Source organism: Ornithorhynchus anatinus, chromosome 17 (assembly GCF_004115215.2).
Source record: "Ornithorhynchus anatinus isolate Pmale09 chromosome 17, mOrnAna1.pri.v4, whole genome shotgun sequence".
NCBI lineage: Eukaryota > Metazoa > Chordata > Mammalia > Monotremata > Ornithorhynchidae > Ornithorhynchus > Ornithorhynchus anatinus.
Window position 1 is genome coordinate 37027760 of NC_041744.1, and position 5890 is coordinate 37033649.

Consider the following 5890-nt stretch of genomic DNA (forward strand, 5'->3'; position numbering starts at 1 on the left):
TAGTATTTATTGAGCGCTTACTATGTGCAGAGCACTGTACTGAGCGCTTGGAATGGGCAAATCGGTAACACATAGAGACGGTCCCTGCCCTCTGACGGGCTTACGGTCTAATCGGGGGAGACGGACAGACGAGAACGATGGCGATAAATAGAATCGAGGGGAAGAGCATCTCATTAAAACAATAGCAAATAAATAGAATCAAGGTGATGTACATCTCATTAACAAAATAAATAAGGTAATGAAGATATATAGAGTTGAGCGGACGAGTACAGTGCTGAGGGGATGGGACGGGAGAGGGGGAGGAGCAGAGGGAAAGGGGGGAGAAGAGGGTTTAGCTGCGGAGAGGTGAAGGGGGGGGTAGAGTCTTATGCGTCCAGTCGTCTCCGACCTTTAGCGACTTCATGGACACCTCTCTCCCAGAACGCCCCACCACCATCTGCAATCGTTCTGGTAGTGGATCCACAGAGTTTTCTTGACAAAAATATGGAATACAAATACCCTCAGTGTTATTATTCCCATACCCTAAGCATTTGATACTCACCCCATAACATTTATGTACATATCCTTATACTCTGCTGCTTCTCTTGCTTGTAATTCAACTCCTTGAGTGCAGGGATTGTGTCTGCCACTCTACCAACTGTATTGTACTCCACCGAGAGAAGCAGTGTTGCCTAGTGGATAGATCTCAGGCCTGGGAGCCAGAGGACCGGCGTTCTAACCCCTACTCTGCCTTGTCTGCGGTGTGACATTGGACAAGTCACTTAACTTCTCTGGGCCTCAGTTACCTCATTTTTAAAAGGGAGATTAGGACTGTGTGGCCCATGTAGGAATTGGACTGTGTCCAACCTGATTATCTTGTGTCTATCCCAGATTTTAGTGCAGTGGCTGGAACACAGAAAGTACTCAACAAATACCACTTAAACAGTGCTTAGTACACTGCTCTGCACCCAGTAGGTGCTTAATAAATACCACTGACTGAGACCCCTTCACCAACCCCACCCAGGAAGAAAGGGCAGATGGGTCGGGCTGACTGGAATGTGAAGCATCCAGTCAGAGTGTCCATTTGATGTTTCTGACCAACCAGCTTGGGCCGGTTCATTTATTTTTATTTTAAATTGTATTTGTTAAGGGCTTACTATGTGCCAGACACTCTACTAAGTGCTGGGATAGAGAAAGGCTAATCAGGTTGGACACAGTCCATGTCTCGCATGGGGCTCATAGTCTTAATCCCCATTTTACAGATGAGGTAATGAGGCACCTATGTGCCAGACACTTTACTAAGCGCTTGGATAGAGAAAGGCTAATCAGGTTGGACACAGTCCATGTCTCGCATGGGGCTCATAGTCTTAATCCCCATTTTACAGATGAGGTAACTGAGGCACAGAGAAGTTGTGACTTACCAAAGGTCACACAGAGGACAAATGACAGAGCTTAGATTAGAAACCAGGCCCTTCTGACTCCTAGCCCCGGGTTCTAATCACTGCATCATCTTGCATGGGTGCATAAGTGAATGGATGAGGCGGTTGAGAGGGAAAACAGGGTTGGCGGGGACGAGAACATAGTCGGGGAAGACTTCCTGGAGGGGATGAGATTTTAGTAGGACTTGGAAGATGGGGAGAGTGAAGGTTTGTCAGCCATGAAGAAGGAGGGAGTTTCCGGAAGGAGGGATGGTGTGGACAAAGCGTCATTGGTGACAGAGATGAGATCGAGGTAAAGAGAATAGAGGAGCAAAGTGTGCGGGCTGGATCGTAGTAGGAAGGTAACTAGGATGGTAGGAGAGGGTAAACTGATTGACTGCCTTAAAGTCAAAGGTAAGGAATTTCAGTTTGATGAGGAGGGGAATTGGAAACCACTGGAAATTTTAAAGGAATGGGTAGATGTGAACTGCATTAACGTACAGCTCTTATGCACAAATCCAAAATGTATTTATTTATATTAATGTCTGTCTACCCCTCTAGACTGTAAGCTTGTTGTGGGCAGGGAATGTGTCCACCAATTTTTATACCGTACTTTCCCAAGTGCTTAGTACAGCACTCTGCAAGCACTAACTGCTCAATAAATAAATAAGATCCATTGATTGCCTGATTGATTGAACTTTTTGTTTATGAAAATGATGCGAGCAGAGAGCAAAATTCTGGACTGGAGTGGGGAAAGAATGGAGGCAGGGAGGTAGGGAAGGAAGTAGGAGCAGGTTTGCGGGTGGGTGTATTTTGTTTGTGTATGCGTGAAGTGTGTGTGTTGCATTTATGTGTGCGTAAATCCATAGAAAAGTCTGGTGAGGGGCCAGGGGGGAGGGTCAGGTCTCTCCTCATCACCCACTGCAGTAATCATTCATTCAATCATGCATTCGTATTTATTGAGCGCTTACTGTGGACAGAGTATTGTATTAAACGCTTAGGAGAGTACGATATAATCATAACGAGACATTTCCTTACACTAACCCCATTCCCTGGTCACAGTGAGTTCACAACGTTTGTGTCCTCTGGCCCAGGCCAGGAGCAGGACAACCAGGGTCCAGGGGGAGAATATGAAAAGCAATCATATTTATTGAGCACTTACTGTGTGCAGAGCACTGTATTAAGCACTTGGAAGAGTCCAATATAGCAATATAACAAACATATTCCCTGCCCACAATGAGCATACAGCCTAGAAGGGGGTCATCACCCCCCTCCCCACCTCATCCCCTCCGATCCACCCAGTCAACTCTTGCGGCCAAGATAGGTCAGTGCTGATCCAAACCCCGGATACCTGAGGAGGGGTTAGTGTACCAGACAGAGACAGGGGTGATGCTTTTTAGTCCTTGTGCACGAAACCAAGTATATGGCTCTGGGCTCCGCACACAGTAGACGCCCGGTACAGCACCCTGTACACAGTCAGTGCTCAGTTCAGTGCTCTGGGCCTAGTAGACGTTCAGTCCAACCCACTGCACACAGTTGGTGCCCAAGACAGCCCTCTCTTCACCCAGACAGTGCTCAGTTCAGCAGTCTGTCCACTGTCCTTGATAGGCACCCATTAAATAACGCCGGCCTCGACAGGGTTAGAGAGCAGTGGCAAGGTCAGAGGGGTTGCTCCAGAGGAAGGGAAGTGCAGGAGGTGGAAGTGGAGGAGGAAGCGGAAGTAGAGGAGGAGGAGAAACACCTGTCTCGGTTTGAAGGATTGACTCTCTGGATTGTTTGTTCACTCAGAAGGGAACATGTTCTCATGGCAGGGGGTGAGGGGGACGGGACAGTCTGTTTTACACTCAAATGTCTCCTCAGAGTGCAGGGACACAGTGGAGCCCTGTCCTTGTGGGCGGGAACAAACAGTGCCCACAGAGAATCAGCTCTCTCCTGTTCTGCTCTGCCCATCCCTGCCCCTGCTCCAGTCCCTGCCGGGAACGGACGAGGGTCTCTGGGTGACCAGAACTTGGGGGTGGAGGGACCTGAGCTAGCAGGACTTCTGGGGAAAGACTTCAGAGCGCTGGGAATCACAAAAAATAGCAATTGTGGTAAGTGCTTACTAAGTGCTAGGTACCGTACTAAGCGCTGGGGTGGATACGAGCAAATCGGGTTGGACACGGTCCCTGTCCCACATGGGGGTCATGGTCTCAATCTCCGTTTAATAGACGAGGTAACCGAGGCTCAGAGAAGTGAAGTCACACAGCAGACAAGTGTGATTAGAACCCACGATCTTCTGATTCTCAGACCCATGTTCTATCCCCTGGGCCGTGCTGCTTCAACAGTGGTGTCTGGTGAGCGCTACTACGTGATGATGATGATGATGGTATTTGTTAAGCACTTACTCTGTGTCAAGCACTGTTCTAAGCGCTGGGGTGGATGTAAGATAATCAGGTTGGACACAGTCCCCGTCCCACATGGGGCTCACAGTCTTAATCATGATTTTACAGATGAGGTAACTGAGGCACAAAGAAGTGAAGCGACTTGCCCTAGGTCCCGCAGCAGACAAGGGGTGGAGCCTGGATTAGAACCCAGGTCCTTCTGACTCCCAGGCCTAGCCACATGCCAAGCACTGTTTTAAGCGTTGGAGTACAAACACTCTAATTGGATAGGACCAAATCCCTGCCCCTCTGGGGGCCTCACTGTCTAGAGGGAGGGAAGAGGAAATATTGAATCCCCATTTTACGGATCAGGAAACCGGGGGACCGCGAGGCGAAGTGACTTGCTTAAGACTGCACAGCAGCAAGCGACGGAGTCGAGATTGGAACCCAGGTCTCCTGACTCCCAGGCCCACGCTCCTTCCACTAGGCCAGGCTGCTTCTCTGAATCCCAGAGAGGAGAAGAGGGTTTGGATGTGAGGCAAAAGGAGAATAATAATAATAATGCTGGCATTTATTAAGCATTTGCTACGGGCCAAAGTCCTGCACTGAACTCTGGGCCAGATGCAAGATCACCAGACCAAATTAAGGGTAGTTTACAGCTACGACTTGGAACTAGAGGGATCGAGAAATGACAAGTAGGCAAGGAAGACATAACCCCTGTATGCCCTAATCCACTTTAACTCTTTAGCGATAGTTAACTATGTGCTGGGTTCACGCCTGAGATTTGGGTTCTTTCTAAAGCCCAACTTCATCTGTAAAATGGGAATTAAGACTGTGAGCCCCACGTGGGACAACCTGATTCCCCTGCGTTTACCCCAGCGCTTAGAACAGTGCTCTGCACATAGTAAGCACTTAACAAATACCAACATTATTATTACTTCTATCTGTAGGAATAGGTAGCAAAAGGCTCCTGGCTCACAGTTTCCTAAATTTGTCCCTCTGAGAGTTCACCCTTTATTGGAAAGTTAGACTGTAGATTATCCCTCTAGACTGTAAACTCACTGTGGGAAGGGAATGTGTCTGTTCTATTGAAATATAGTACCCTCCCAAGCACTTAGTATAGTGTACAGTGCTGCACACTACTGACTGGCAGTCGCCCGAATGACAGATAATCCCTAATTTTGAAACACCACCAGGGACAAATCAGTGTCCCAGCCTGAATGCATCAAGTGGTTGCCAACAACAAGTATTTTCAAAGCCGAGAGGAAGTTATTCCTGCTGCAAATTTCCTCTTTTTCTTATGCATTTGTTAAGCATTTATTACGTGCCAGACACGGTACTAAGCGCCAAGGTTGACACAAGCTAGTCTTGTCTTGACTTATGCTGTCGAGTCGTCTCCGACCCATAGCGACACCGTGGACACATCTGCTCCCAGAGCGCCCCACCTCCGTCTGCAATTGTTCTGGTAGCGGATCCATAGAGTTTTTTTGGTAAAAATACGGAAGTAGTTTACCATTGCCGCCTTCTGCGCAGTAAACTTGAGTCTCCATACTCGATTGTCTCCCATGCCGCTGCTGCCCAGCACAGGGGAGTCTTGACTTGTAGCAGATGGCCTTCCATTCACTAGCCACTGCCCAAGCTGGGAATGGAATGGCTAGGCCTCTGCTTCACTCTTCCTCCCGTAATCGAGACTGGTAGAGTACTGGAAACTCTCCAGGTGCGACCCTTAGAGGGCACGAGCTAATCAGGGTGTCCCAAATGGGGCTCACAGTCTTAATTCCCATTTTACTGATGAGCTAACTGAGGCACAGAGAAGCCAAGTGACTTGCCCAAAGTCACCCAGCACTCAAGTGCCAGAAATGGGATTAGAACCCAGGCCCTTCTGAATCCCAGGGAAGGAGACAGATGAATTCAGACCACCAAGTCCCAAGCTTGATTGCTAAAGAATAGCTGAGGCCCAAAACTTGTGACAGCAGAGTCGGGTGGGGTGGGATGGCGACTGTTCCTATCATCCTCTTGGGCCACAGCGCCCTGGAGAGGAGTGGTAACCCAGGGAGACGGTCTCCTTCCTACCTCTCCTCCCTTCTCTCTTTCTACCGCCCACCCCGCACGCTCCGCTCCTCTGCCGCCCAC

The 5890-nt window shown here is 48.9% G+C and overlaps 1 non-coding gene across 1 annotated transcript; it reads right to left on the minus strand.

Annotated features, from left to right (window-relative positions):
* Positions 1 to 5354: 5354 nt before the first annotated feature.
* LOC114818069 lies at positions 5355 to 5492 on the minus strand. The gene has a single exon (XR_003765890.1). It is a non-coding gene; the product is annotated as a small nucleolar RNA SNORA7 (small nucleolar RNA).
* Positions 5493 to 5890: the final 398 nt, after the last annotated feature.